The sequence below is a fragment of the Anolis sagrei genome, chromosome 4, assembly GCF_037176765.1.
Source record: "Anolis sagrei isolate rAnoSag1 chromosome 4, rAnoSag1.mat, whole genome shotgun sequence".
NCBI lineage: Eukaryota > Metazoa > Chordata > Lepidosauria > Squamata > Dactyloidae > Anolis > Anolis sagrei.
Window position 1 is genome coordinate 211,292,432 of NC_090024.1, and position 14,662 is coordinate 211,307,093.

Below are 14,662 nucleotides of genomic sequence, written 5' to 3' on the forward strand. Positions count from 1 at the left end.
TCACACCTAGCTCCAGCAGACAAGGGTTCATTGTCCCTCCCTGGTCATTCCACAGATATATAAACCCATTTTCCTAGTTCCAACAGACCTCATAACCTCTGAGGATACTTGCCATAGATGCAGGCGAAACGTCAGGAGAGAATGCCTCTAGAACATGGCCACATAGCCCGAAAAAACTTACAAAAACCCATAGATCATTGATGTTGCAATCCCAGGTGATAGCAGGGTTGATGTGAAGCAACTGGGAGAGTTTACATGATATGAGGATTTAAAGACTGAACTGCAAAGACTTTGGCACAAGCCAATAAAGGTGGTCCCAGTGGTGATCGGCACACTGGGTGCAGTGCCTAAAGACCTTGGCCTGCACTTAAAACAATTGGCACTGACAAAATTACCATCTGTGAGGTACAAAAGATCTGCACCCATTATTCGCTGATACATCACAGAGTCCTAGACACTTGGGAAGTGTCTGACATGTGATCAAATACAAAAATCAGCATAGTGAACTTGTTTGTTGTGTACGAATCTTGTTATGTATCAAATCCCTAGTCTAGGAGTGTTAGTAGGACACTTACAGGGAAAACCAACAGATCCCTAATCCATCTAAAACACAGACATGCGCCTTTCACCTTAAGAACAGACAAGCATCCCGAGCTCTGAGGATTACCTGGGAAGGAATCCCACTGGAGCACTGCAGCACACCCAAATACCTGGGAGTCACTTTGGACCGTGCTCTGACCTACAAGAAGCATTGCCTGAACATCAGGCAAAAAGTGGGCGCTAGAAACAACATCATACGAAAGCTGACTGGCACAACCTGGGGATCACAACCAGACACAGTGAAGACATCTGCCCTTGCGCTATGCTACTCTGCTGCTGAGTATGCATGCCCAGTGTGGAACACATCTCACCACACTAAAACAGTAGATGTGGCTCTTAATGAGACATGCCACATTATCACAGGGTGTCTGCGCCCCACACCACTGGAGAAATTACACTGCTTAGCCGGTATTGCACCACTTGACATCCGCCGTGATGTAGCAGCCAATAGTGAAAGGACCAAGGCAGAGACATCTCCAGCTCATCCCCTGTTTGGGTATCAGCCAGCATGCCAACGACTTAAATCAAAACATAGTTTTCTTAGATCTACAGAGTCACTCGCTGGAACACCCCAGCAATCGAGAGTCCAAAAGTGGCAGGCCCAAACCCAGCACCTCACTCCATGGGTGATACCAGATGAGAGACTCCCCCCTGGGCACACAGAAGACTGGGCGACTTGGAAGGCACTGAACAGACTGCGCTCTGGCACAGAGCCAGTCTTAAGAAATGGGGCTACAGGGTGGAATCCTCGGCATGCGAGTGCAGAGAAGAGCAAACCACAGACCACCTGCTGCAATGCAACCTGAGCCCTGCCACATGCACAATGGAGGACCTTCTTGCGGCAACACCAGAGGCACTCCAAATGGCCAGATACTGGTCAAAGGACATTTAATCAACTACCAAGTTTGCAAAATCTGTGTTTTGCTTTGTTTTTTTAAATCTCTGTGTTTGTTTTGTTCTGTTAGAATTGTAACAAAATGGTATGGTTGCTGATGACACGATAAATAAATAAGTAGGACTTTCAGCTTTTAATCAAAGTTTTTTTTTTTATGCAAACCTAGATGTCAAAAAAGGGCACTTGGAGATCTCAACCAAATGCTGAAGCACAATTGTGAAATGATGGCAATAGTGCATTTCAGAATTTAATTATAAGAGAGAGACCTACCACCGTATTCTTCTGCAAAATATCCTCCATTCAGTCAGGCTCAAAAGCAATTAGGTGATGGTTGTAAAGGGTTGCTTATTAGCCATTGTGTGTGTAGGCTGAATGTTTGAATAGATCACCAGCGATATCTGAGACAAAAAGTATGTGGGGTTTTTTTTCTTGCAAGAACCACAGTATAGGCTTGGGTGTCATGTCTTTTTGTCTTCTCATCCACAGTTTTCCTTTCAAATAAACCACCATATGAAAACCTGTGCTTTCAAAGCTGACTAATTGGGTGGCTGCTTCCAGCTATGAACTTTCTAAAGTGAAGCATACAGTCCTCTAAACAATCAGCATCTTTTTGGTTATTCATTGACAGCTTTACTCGGAACAGCCCTCGACAGTTACCCAAAAGTATGGAGCTTCCTTAAGTGCTGTTGCTTTGGGCTTGGCTTGGGGCCCTTATGATCCTCTTGAAAATTAATGTGATTTTCCCTGAATTGTGCAGATAAATCAACAAAACAGCCTCCTCCATAGTTCAAAATAAAATATTGGTGAACTCTTTGGGATTCTAGCTTGCCAGAGGCTGTGAGGAGACAATCGCTTCTGTTTTTAGTGAGGAGTAACCTGTCAATTGAAAATGCTCAGCATCTGATTCCAGTGTTTTCCAAAGAGCACAAAAGAGCTACTTGCAGAACAAGCTGCTCTGGGCATGTTGATGGACATGGATATCCGACTGCAAGAGTAAAAACAAAGCTCAGAACAAATCTCCAAAAAGTTTTTCTTTTTTTTTTTGTTCTGAATGTTCAAGTATGGACAATAGTGAAAAGAATCCCTGCTTGCTGTCTCTGATTTCTGTAATACACAGATAAGCACAGAGCTCAGGAATGTTACTTTTTCAGACTAGTTCCCTAGAATCCTTGGGCAGCATGGAGGCTATTCACAGGAGGCTGGAATTGGGAACAGAATTGGAAGGACCTTTCGTTCTACACAAATCATCTCAGATTTGAAATATTATCTTCAGATTTTTTAGGTCCTCCTCCAGTATCACTGATCATGGCATATATGAGCTGTGGGGGGCACCTGCAGAAAACCCTATCTAGATTGTTTCTCTGCAGTTGCCTACTGGATGCTTATCAAATACATTTTTTAAAAACTCTCATACTTTTAATGGTTCATTGGTGAAGAAACATCTTATCTTCTTTCAGTCTATTCATTGTTGAAGGCTTTCACAGCCTGAACCACTGGAATGTTATGTGGTTTCTGGGCTGTATCTGATGTTCTCTTGCAGCATTTTCTCCTGACATTTTGCCTGGATGTGTATCTGGCATCTTCAGACCAGAAACCGCACAACATACGTATTCATTGTTATGTTTTATTGTTTGAACACTGTCACTTTTCTGTTATTTTTTAATCTGTCATTTATTGCTTTTTCTTATTGTATTGTTTTAGTTGATTTTTAAATAATGAATATTATTTATTTAAAGCATTTTTATTTTACCCTTCTTACTCCGGAGGGGACTCACTCAAGGCAGAGCACAACATATAAATGGCAAACATTCAGTGCCGAAACATACTAGACTATACACATACAAAAACATTAAAATCACTAATCTTGACATTAAAATCCTCTGTTTAAAACTGTCTCAAACAATCATACTGAGTCTGTTTGGCAAACTAAGAGTTCCTATGGCTTCCTCATTACACAGTTCCAAAGGCTCAGTTCCACATCCCATTTTTATTATCCTTCTAAAGGACAGGAGGGACAGGTTGTCCTAATCTCACTAGGAAGGGACTTCCATAGCCAAGGGGCAATCACTGAGAAGGCCCTCTCTTTCGTCCCTGTCAGTCGTACCTGAGAAAGTGGTGGGATGGAGAGCAGGACCTTCCTGGAAGATCTTAATCTCTGTGATGGTTCATAGTGGGAGATGCATTTAGATAGGTAAATTGGGTTGGAGACATTTAGGGCTTTATAGGCCAAAGCCAGCACTTTGAATTGTGCTCTTAGGCAAACTGGCACCCAGTGGAGCTGGTGTTACATGGGAGTTGTATGCTCCCTATATGCTGCTCCAGTTATTAACCTGGCCGCCTCTCCCTGGACTGTTTCAAGCTTCTGAGCAGTCTTCAAAGGCAGCCCCACATTTTATTTTATTTATTTATTTATTTATTTATTTATTTATTATTCAAACTTATATGCCGCCACTCTCCTAGCGCTCGGAGTGGCTTACAAAAACAAACTGGAATCTAACACAAATTAAAACAACATATCAAAGGTCAAAAGCCTGTCGAAACAAATATGTCTTACAAGCCCTGCGGAAGGCTGATAAGAGCACGTTGCAGTAATCTAACCTAGATATGACGAGAGCGTGGACCACCGTGGTCAAGTCTGACTTCCCAAGGTGCGGACACAACTAGTGCACAAGCTTTAATTGTGCAAAAGCCCCCGTAGCCACCTCTGCAACCTGAGATTTCAGGCTCAACGATATGTCCAGGAGGACTCCCAAGACTAATCTGAGCATAATGGTGAAGTAATGGAGAATTCTGAAGTGCTCATTTTGATAATCACGACAGACATCACAGACATACCAGCAAGTTAGTTGTGTTGTTCCATATAACAATGCTTGCTCCCAGTTTTATTAGTGTTCATCCCTGTTAGGATGGGTCTTTTGTAAAGCGAATAGAGCTCAATTGCCCATTGAAGTCTGCTCATAACACTTTGCATTAAAGCATGAATAGAAGAACATGTGAAGGAAGAATACCAAATACTTTTAAACAGTGGTGATCGGTGGCTTCCCATATCAAGGGTGTGGTGAATCCATTCTGGGTTTTAGGCTGAGCTTCAAAAGATGCATCCAATGTATTGAATCTATCTTTGGGAAAGCACCTGCTTAGCTCGTCTACCAACTGGAGCATATGCCTTGCCTCACTAACATAGAGACCACCATCTGCAACTGTTTTTCAAGGAATAAACAGAATTTAAAAGTATATGTTCAGAAAATCTTTGCTAAGTGAAGCTTTCCTGGGGACGGGAGATAGGATCCCATTATCAAACAATCTTGGCCATGAGGAAAGGCACTGCCAGGTGACACATTAAAATATCAAAAATAGGAAGTTTAACTTTTATTCTTCCAGAATAGCAACATGTAGGAATGTTAAGATTTCAAGTCTGGGAGTAAGTAGTTAGAGACTCATGATTTCACCACATGAATCCACTTCCCTGCTACAATTCCTGTGACCTGGGATATTGGCATCTAACTGGTACCGTCACCCTCTTTATCACACTGTTTCTGGCATTATACAACTGCATCTCAGTAGTGTAAGGCTGCATGCCTGTTGTGCTGTTTTCCCCATCTTTGATTTTATTTTAAAATATACTTTGGAATTACAGGAAGTGTAGAATAAAAATAACCCCATTGTTGTGTGGAGAAATAGAAGGATCATACTTCTACATGTGGCGGACATGCAGCAAGGCAAAAATATATTGGAAAAAGATACAAAAATATTCAAGAAATATTAGAGATAAAGATATCATTAAATCCAGAAACCTTCTTACATTAAATCCAGAAACTTTCTGGAAAAAAAATAGACGAAAATAAGGATAAACTATTATTTCTACTAACCACTGCAGCAAGGATATGCTACGCAAGACTATGGAAAAGGAAAGAGATACTGGAAGAGGAAGACTGGATAATAAAAATTCAAGATATAGGAAATATGGATAGACCCACATTCCTGATCTCCAAAAACAAAGAAAATCCTAGGAAAGAAACTAATTGGAACCAAGTCACAGAATACTTAAAAAGAAATAAAATGAAAATATTGATATGAGAAGGAAAAGAATATATTCCAGAACTGAAAGAGAAAAAGAAGATGAGAGAAAAAAGAAGAAAGAGAGAGAACGTAGGAAAAGAAGAAAGCCTTGAAGAAGATACCTGGGAGTCAAAATATTCTATTTTTCTTTTTCTTTTTTCACTTTTAAAAAATGCTTTCTTTCTTTTCCCTTCTTTCTTTTTCTTTCTATTATTTTCCTTTTAAAGATTTTAATTGATTTTAAGGAAAGTTCTCAATAAAGATTGTTATAAAAAATAACCCCATTTTTCAGCAAAGGGAGAGTGGAAGGGGAGGAGAATCTTAACCCCTGGTGCCACCAACACGCCACCACAGAAGTGCCTAGTTCTCATATCAGGACCATGATACAAAAAGGTGCTATTGGCAGATTTTTCCTGCCAATCTCTGGGAAAGGCTTCATTGTGGGGAGGTGGTGGACTGGCAACAGATATTACATGATGTCATTCAATAAGTACTGTCACCAAAGGTGATGACCCTGCTTCTGTGTTGGTTTACTACTTATGTGTGCATCATAACCTAGGTTTTACTGCTGATTGATGACGTGCTATTATAGTTTCTTGCCTCTTATAATTATACAAGGTTGATTCTGTTGTTATATCATTTGTCTGAGTCAAGTGAAATTTATATGGCATTGTAATTGTTTGTATTGTGTTTGTGTTGGCTTTCTTTGCCCCATCTGAGGTGGTTCAATCTTCCTCCAGTTGTCAGGGAAGCCATCTCTCAGACAGGAAAAGATGCTTTGCAGGTGTCTGTGTTTAACAAGATGAGTAATTCCCTTATACCTTTTTAACCAGACTCTTTTAATTAGAAAAACAATCGTCTTCTTTGGAGAGCTCATCTTTCACGGAGGGTTTTGTGTTGCTTTTGCAAGGATGGAGGGAAAGCGCACTGTGCAGTTTGCTCTTATCAGATTGTACTGAATTGGACTTTTTGAAACATCATGTAGCTTAATATCTTATTCAGCCTTTGATTGAAATTTATGAGACAACTAACTGAACCTCCCTTGTGGGAGCCAGAGTGCATCTATACAGTGGAATTAATGCAGTTTGGCACCACCATGGATCATCTTAGAAGTTGTAAAGGATAAAACGGGGCCTCACAAGGAAATATATCCATATGTTATCCAGGAACTTAGACCAACTTTGAATGAATTGGGAATCTCAAGTCCAGAGGAATTCGGCCTCGACAAAACATAATTTGCTATGCTATGGAGTGATGGGGTTGTATTTTTTAGATATTTAAAAGAAAGCAATGGCAAACCTCCTCTGAATATGTATTGTTGAAGGCTTTCATGTCTGGACTCATTCACTTGGTGTAGGTTTTTTGGGTTGTATGGCCATGTTCTAGAAGCATTCTCTCCTGACGTTTCGCCTGCATCTGTGGCAAGCATCCTCAGAGGTAGTGAAGTTTACAAACCTACAACAACCCACTCCTCTGAATAACTCTTGTCAATCTATGACAGGGTTGCCATAAGTCAGAATCAACTTGGAAGTACAAAATAAGAACAATAATGAATAGAAAATTATCTTTCTGTATTTTCCGACTGTTTCAGCCAATTGGAAATTTTAGGAAATGCATACTTGGACTCATATTTAGCATAGAAGAAGAGTATGCCTCAGTTTATATCAAAAGAGAGAAATGCTGCTGGGAATATTTTGTCTTGCCAGGGTATTAGCCGAATTGCAGGTTGAAGTGTAATCCCCAGAAGGACCATTATCAGATTAAAGTGTATCTTGTCACAATGTGTTCCCCTGCTGCTTGAAATTCAGTGGAGAGGTGCTAGCAACAGAGAGCATTCCTTTCAACTGTAGACCCAAGGCACCCTGCTGCTGATTCTTCTTATGCTATTGCAATTGAAGGATGAAACTAGTAAATGGTGAGCACCCAATCAGAACCAGAGCTTCATGCTTCCTGAGTCTCCCCAGGGTGGCCTCTAAATAAAGCATAATTAATTGATTGATTAATTAATTAATTAAAAGATGGGAAAGGTAAAGGTAAAGGTAAGTAAAGGTTTTCCCCTGACATTAAGTCCAGTCGTGTCTGACTCTGGGGGTTGGTGCTCATCTCCATTTCTAAGCTGAAGAGCCGGCATTGTCCATAGACACCTCCAAGGTCATGTGGCTGGTATGGTGCATGGGGCACAATTCATTTCCCGCCAAAGCAGTACCTATTGATCTACTAACATTTGCATGTTCTCAAACTGCCAAGTTGGCAGAAGCTGGAGCTAATTGCAGGAGCTCACTCTGCTCTCTGGATTTAAACCTGCAACCTTTTGATCAGCAAGTTCATCAGCTCAGTGGTTTAACTGGGGGCTCCTAAACTATGGTAATTTCTACTCTATCTACCTACATGAAAAAAGCAAAGTATCCTTGTGAGCAAACTATCTATTTACCAATATTTCATCCATCATTTCTTTTTAATATCCAGATTTTGTTCAAACAAAGGATATCCATGTTTTTCTCTCTGTTTTGGATCCAATTTTCTCTTTAGGTCGCTACTGAAATACAGAGAAATTGTGAGCTATTCAAAGCCCAGCTCCTGCTTCATAATATTAAAATTGGGTCAACTAAAAAAATCTGAGGGTTGAGTCAGTTCAGGTCATTCTTGGAATATTGTTTTGATACTTTAGCTGGTGCATAATGTTGTGGGTAGACTGCTGATTAGTACCAGTTACAGGAAGTGTATGGCACTCTTGTTATGAGAACTTTACTACTTAATGGGCTATTTCCAGGTACAATTCAAAGTGCAGGTTCAGTCCTATACAACATTGTCTTCACTATTCAAAAAGCCACATTCTAGGTTTTAAAATCATCCTGGTTGTCCCTTAGAGTCACACTGGTGAGGCATTGCTGGGAGGATATTATTTCTGTTTGCTCTCAGGCTGTATAATCCCAGGTGAGGCAGACGGTTGGAAAATCTAGGATCTTATTATTGAAATTACTATTGTTCTTGTTTAATTATCTTTATGCTGTTTTATACTGTTTTTACTGTTTTATTGCTATATTGTTATTTAAATTGCACATTTATGTTTTGGTTGTGGGCACCATGGGGTGCCAGTTTGTTAGACGCCCTGAGTCCCTCTGCGGAGGTTGAGATAGGACAGGATACAAATGTCCAAAATAAATAAATAAATAAATCTTAAAACTGAAATTATGTCAAATTAATCCCATTAATTTTTTGGAGCCTATGTCAACTGTAAATACAATTTATAGAGAGAAAACAATAAGGGAGATCCATTTTCAACATACCTTGCTTGTGGACATCTCAGAAGCATTTGAGTAGCCATGGTAGGAAACAACTCATTAGATGATAATTGCTGATCTCATATAACAGGTCTCTTCCTCTAGTTTGGTGGTATCATATTATGGTACCTGGAATAAAAGTGTGAAAAAAACAGATGAGAAATACATGAAACACATTTGACATGGTTTTGGACAATGGTTCTTTTTCAAGGGGACCATATGACAACAGTAGAAGAAGGGTCAGTGGGGCTTCCCACAGTCAATTGTGAAAGTCTTATTGAAGTTCTCTCCATTTTTTGTCATATTTTCTCCCTGAAGGTACACTTTGATCAGAATTTCTCTCACATGGCATTTTCTCCTCCTTTCCTTTGATTTTGTTGTCATCTTAGCTTGCTTGTTAAATATACCTTTATGTCATGAATGTAGCATTTGAAACATAGAAAAATGCCTTAAAGTGATTTGGCACAGTGCATTAAACTGCTGAGCTGCTGAACTTTCATTTGAAAGGTCGACGGTTCTAATCCAGGGAGCGGGGTGAACTCCCGCTGTTAGCCCAAGCTTCTGCCAACCTAGCAGTTCGAAAACATGCAAATCGGAGTAGGTCAATAGGTACTGCTCCGGTGGGAAGGTAATGGTGCTCCATGCAGTCATGCCAGCCACATGACCTTGGAGGTGTCTATGGACAATGCTCTTCAGTTTAGAAATGGAGATGAGCGCCAGCCTCCAAAGTCAGACACAAATGGACTTAATGTCAGGGGAAAACCTTTAAATTCTCAGTTAATCTATGCACTAGTCTTCCCCTGCATGATGTCTTTTATTCGTACAGGTTTACAACTCTCTTAATCTTAGAGCAGTATGAACAATGAGATTACAGGCATTTTGGGCCGCCACATCTGAAAAAGGCCAGGTTGTGGAAGGCAAAGTCAGCTGCTCTCCTGTTCTTCAGTGAGAAGATTTTCCAAGCTGGTAATATGCCAGGAAATTGGAAAACACAAGAATGGCCATCAGACTGGAAAAAATCAACTTATATCCCCATACCAAAAAAGGGAAATGCGAAAGACTGCTCAAACTTCCGTACAGTGGCCCTTATTTCTCATGCCAGTAAGGTAATGCTCAAGATCCTGCAAGGAAGACTCCAGCAATACATGGAGCGAGAGTTGCCAGATGTTCAAGCTGGGTTTAGAAAAGGCAGAGGAACGAGAGACCAGATTGCCAATATCCGCTGGATAATGGAGAAAGGCAGGGAGTTTCAGAAAAACATCTACTTCTGCTTCATTGACTATTCTAAAGCCTTTGACTGTGTGGATCATAATAAATTGTGGCAAGTTCTTGGTGGGATGGGCATCCCAAGCCACCTTGTCTCTCTCCTGAGGAATCTGTACAAGGACCAAGTAGCAACAGTCAGAACTGACCACGGAACAACAGACTGGTTCAAGATTGGGAAAGGCGTACGGCAAGGCTGCATACTCTCACCCAACCTTTTTAACTTGTATGCAGAACACATCATGCGATGTGCGGGGCTGGATGAATGCAAAGCTGGGGTGAAAATTGCTGGAAGAAACATTAACAACCTCAGATATGCAGATGACACCACCCTGATGGCCGAAAGCGAGGAGGAGCTGAGGAGCCTTCTAATCAAGGTGAAAGAAGAAAGCGCAAAAGCCGGGTTGCAGCTAAACGTCAAAAAAACCAAGATTATGGCAACGAGAATGATTGACAACTGGAAAATAGAGGGAGAAACCGTGGAGGCCGTGACAGACTTTGTATTTCTAGGTGCAAAGATTACTGCAGATGCAGACTGTAGCCAGGAAATCAGAAGACGCTTACTTCTTGGGAGGAGAGCAATGTCCAGTCTCGATAAAATAGTGAAGAGTAGAGACATCAGACTGGCAACAAAGATCCGCCTAGTCAAAGCCATGGTATTCCCTGTAGTAACCTACGGATGTGAGAGCTGGACCTTAGGGAAGGCTGAGCGAAGGAAGATCGATGCTTTTGAGCTGTGGTGTTGGAGGAAAGTGCTGAGAGTCCCTTGGACTGCGAGAAGATCCAACCAGTCCATCCTCCAGGAAATAAAGCCCGACTGCTCACTGGAGGGAAAGATACTAGAGACAAAGTTGAAGTACTTTGGCCACATCATGAGGAGACAGGAAAGCCTAGAGAAGACAATTATGCTGGGGAAAGTGGAAGGCAAAAGGAAGAGGGGCCGACCAAGGGCAAGATGGATGGATGGCATCCTTGAAGTGACTGGACTGACCTTGAGGGAGCTGGGGGTGGTAACGGCCGACAGGGAGCTCTGGCGTAGGCTGGTCCATGAGGTCACGAAGAGTCGGAGACGACTGAACGAATGAACAACAATATGCCAGGAATAGATTCTTTACTTGAAAATGCCAGCAACTGAACTTGAGACCTGCCTGCAAAGCATGTATGCTTTACCAGCAGGCTATGATCTTTCTTCATATCTGAGGGCATCACATTCCATTTAAAAGTCTTTCATGGACATGCATTTAAATCAAGCATAGCTATACTCTGCAAAAAAAACCAAGGGTACCACATCCTTTAAAAATGCTGAAATTTTATAAAATATTTTGCTGTTGGTTTAGCATGTATTTTCTACTTGAGGACAGATGCAGGGATGGCTTCCAAAGTACTAGTCTATAAAAAGGGTTAACAAACTCAAACACATCCAAACAGTCTTGTTTTCATCCTTTCCTATGCATCCAGCCTAGAAGCAAACATCAGCAATGCCGCAGTCTAAATCAGCTTGCAGAATTCGAGAGCAGATGGAGAACATAGCCCACAGTAAGAGGCCAGAGATGGTATAAATTCCCCTGGTCCTTTTCCAAACAGCTGCTGATTCTAGCAGAGCCTAGGCTCCTATTCTTACATAATTTGTTTGCCTAGCTTTACCCATCATGTGAATAATAGAGAAAATCATGGGTAAGGGGCATGGCATGCCCAAAGTCTCAGAACAGCTGTGTGGGGACCACTGCTTAGATGAATTGCAGGCTCTGAAAAGAACCCTCAGGAAGAAAATGTAGTTTGAGTTAGTCCTGTATCACCCTTAGGCACCCAAGGTAACAAACTGCTCTGAGAGCTCTCATTATATCTTTGGTGCCAGATGGGCGAAAGATACAAGGCTTCCAAGAACTACATAGCAAAAATGGAACAAGAAAGAAAGCATGATATTCCTTTGCACACTGCAGGCAAAGTTGACACACATTTATAATGCCAATGCAGGTTCCAATCTAGCTATAAAACCCGCTGGACTAGTCACCATTTTTCAGCTAGACCCATATTCAGACCTGGAAAAACAAGTGTTTCAATTCTATGTCGGGGAAGAAGGAGATACACATTTTAACATTAAAAAAAATTATAGCAAATTACGTCAATTTCACATAAAAGTAAAGGTAAAGATTTCCCCTGACATTAAATCTAGTTGTGTCTGACTCTGGTGGGTGGGGCTCATCTCCATTTCTAAGCTGAGTCCATAGACACCAAAGTCACATGGCCAGCATGACTGCATGGAGCACCGTTATCTTCCCGCAGAAGTGGTACCTAATTGATCTACTCACTTTTTCATGTTTTTGAACTGCTAGATTAGCAGAAGCTGGGGCTAACAGTGGGAGCTCACCCCATTCCCCAGCTTCCAACTGCCAACCTTTCAGTCAGCAAGTTCAGCAACTCAGTCGTTTAACCTGCTGCGCCAACAAGGGGCCCAGTTTCACATACTCAGTTAAAAAAGTGAAAAAATTGTTTGCTTCCTAAAAGGATAAAACTAAAACAGAATTGTTCCCTATTTGTACTACTTGCTAACAAGGTTCGGCAAGTACAAACATTTCCAGAATGGATTGATCTATACCTGTCTACCATGCATTTTTTAGAGAAAGAGTCTCCAAAGGGGGGAGGAATGCTTTGAACTAACAGAGCACTAACAGAGTTGAATATACAGAGATCTAGAAGCGGTCTTTTAAGAGCTAAGCACTCAACGTTCTGAACTTCCACAGATGAACCTAAGAGTCTCACATTCTCACATTCAGTTTTCAAAATGTCAACTTATTTCCATCACTAATATGAAAAGAATTTAGAATAATCAATGAAATAACCTTCTTCCTCTACCTTTGCCTAAATATGCACATATCAGTGGGAACTATTGTAGCATCAGCTAAACACATGGAGGACAAAATCAAGGACAGAAAGAAAACTTCTAGATCTTCTCTCAACACACTCCATATTTGGTGTGTTCAAGACACCACAACATCTCCATGCCATGAGTTCACAGCCAAGGACGAAGAATGAAAACAATGTGAAAACACCTGACCCTGCATGGGAAAGAGCCTGATAAGACGAACTGGCTCAGACTGGAAGGCCTGAAGGCTACATGGATGAACTTTTGGCAGTTGAGGGGGTGGGGTTTTTTTTTTGGGGGGGGGGGGGTTGAACTGAGAACTTGCCCTTGTTTTCTTATTTGTTATTTATTTACTGTACTTATACCCCACCCTTCTCACACCCAAAGGGGGACTCAGGTTGGCTTACAAACTATGGCAATAATTTAATGCTAGATTCAGAGAATAACAACATCAGTAAAACACAATATGATAGAACTGTAGAAGACATACACATATCAATTAAAAATATTTCAAATGATTAAAACATATCAACATATCAAAAGTCTAGCACTAACCGAGCCGTCTAAACTTTGCCATTCTTCCGTCATACTTTATAATTGTTATAATTGTTTTAATGTATGCTAAATGTATATTATGCTTTGTTTTTACTGTTCAGCACTGAATGGTGCCTGTTGGTAGCTGGCCTGAGTCCCTCTTCGGAGGTGAGAAGGACGGGATAGAAATGCTCCTAATAAATGAATAAATAAATCATACTTATGGGTCATATTAATCTCCAAAGGCTTGCTTAAATAGGCAGGTCTTAAGATTCTTCCTAAAGTTTAAGAGTGAGGGGGCTGTTCTGATGTCACTGGTGAAAGAGTTCCATAGCCGGGGGGCTTCCACCAAGAAGGCCCTGTCTCTCGTCCCCGCCAACCGCACATGCGATGAGGGCAGGACCGAGAGCAGGGCCTCCCCAGAAGATCTTAATTGTCACACTGGATCATAAGGGGAGATACATTCAGATAGGTAAAGGTTTTACAGGGATTCTTCATTCATAACTGCTCTATAGTAGTAATCTAGCATTAAACATATTTCCAAGATTTCCTTGTGAGTGAATTTCATTGCTAACAAGGTTCTGCAAACATCACACACACACAGAGACTCTCTGGTAAAAACTGACCACGTGCTCTACATGACTTTAAAAGGAGAAAAAAGGACACCATTTAATAATTCCAATTCCTCTGTAAACTTCAAAGAAAACATTCATTGCTTAGTACTGCCCTTAATGCACTATTCTCCAAGATAAGACACTGTATTAATAATAGATTGGTTCTTTGAAAAACCATTTTACGTAGGGAGGACAATGTAATTACACTCTTGCCATTTGTTCAACATACTCAATACATACTTTATTTAAAAGAAACATTAGAGGACTTGGTCATTTATCACTACAGCTTGAAATATTGGAAAGATGAAAGTTGGAAAAACATCTGTCTTCCAAATCAAAGTAAACAATTTGGTCAGTATCAAGAGCACACTGTTAAGAAATAGTTTCCATAAATCCAGGGGCATCATGCTCTGCCAATATATCTTACTAGGTGAAAGAGAAATACCACTTATGGTCATTAGTTTGGGTCTTTTGAGGCCTCTGTGAAGACGCCCAGAGGCATAATTTCTTGTTTTTAAAATAGAATTTCAATTTTAAAAACCTCTGTATTTAA

At 40.8% G+C, this 14,662-nt stretch overlaps 1 protein-coding gene across 2 annotated transcripts in view; it reads right to left on the reverse strand.

Annotated features, from left to right (window-relative positions):
- Positions 1 to 14,662, reverse strand: part of DLGAP4 (DLG associated protein 4) — a 431,492-nt gene that overhangs the window by 186,832 nt on the left and 229,998 nt on the right. For both annotated transcript variants that reach the window (XM_067468148.1, XM_060772311.2), the window contains one exon: positions 8,842 to 8,964. The gene's annotated coding sequence lies outside the window, so the exon portion shown is untranslated. The remainder of the gene's footprint in view (positions 1 to 8,841; positions 8,965 to 14,662) is intronic.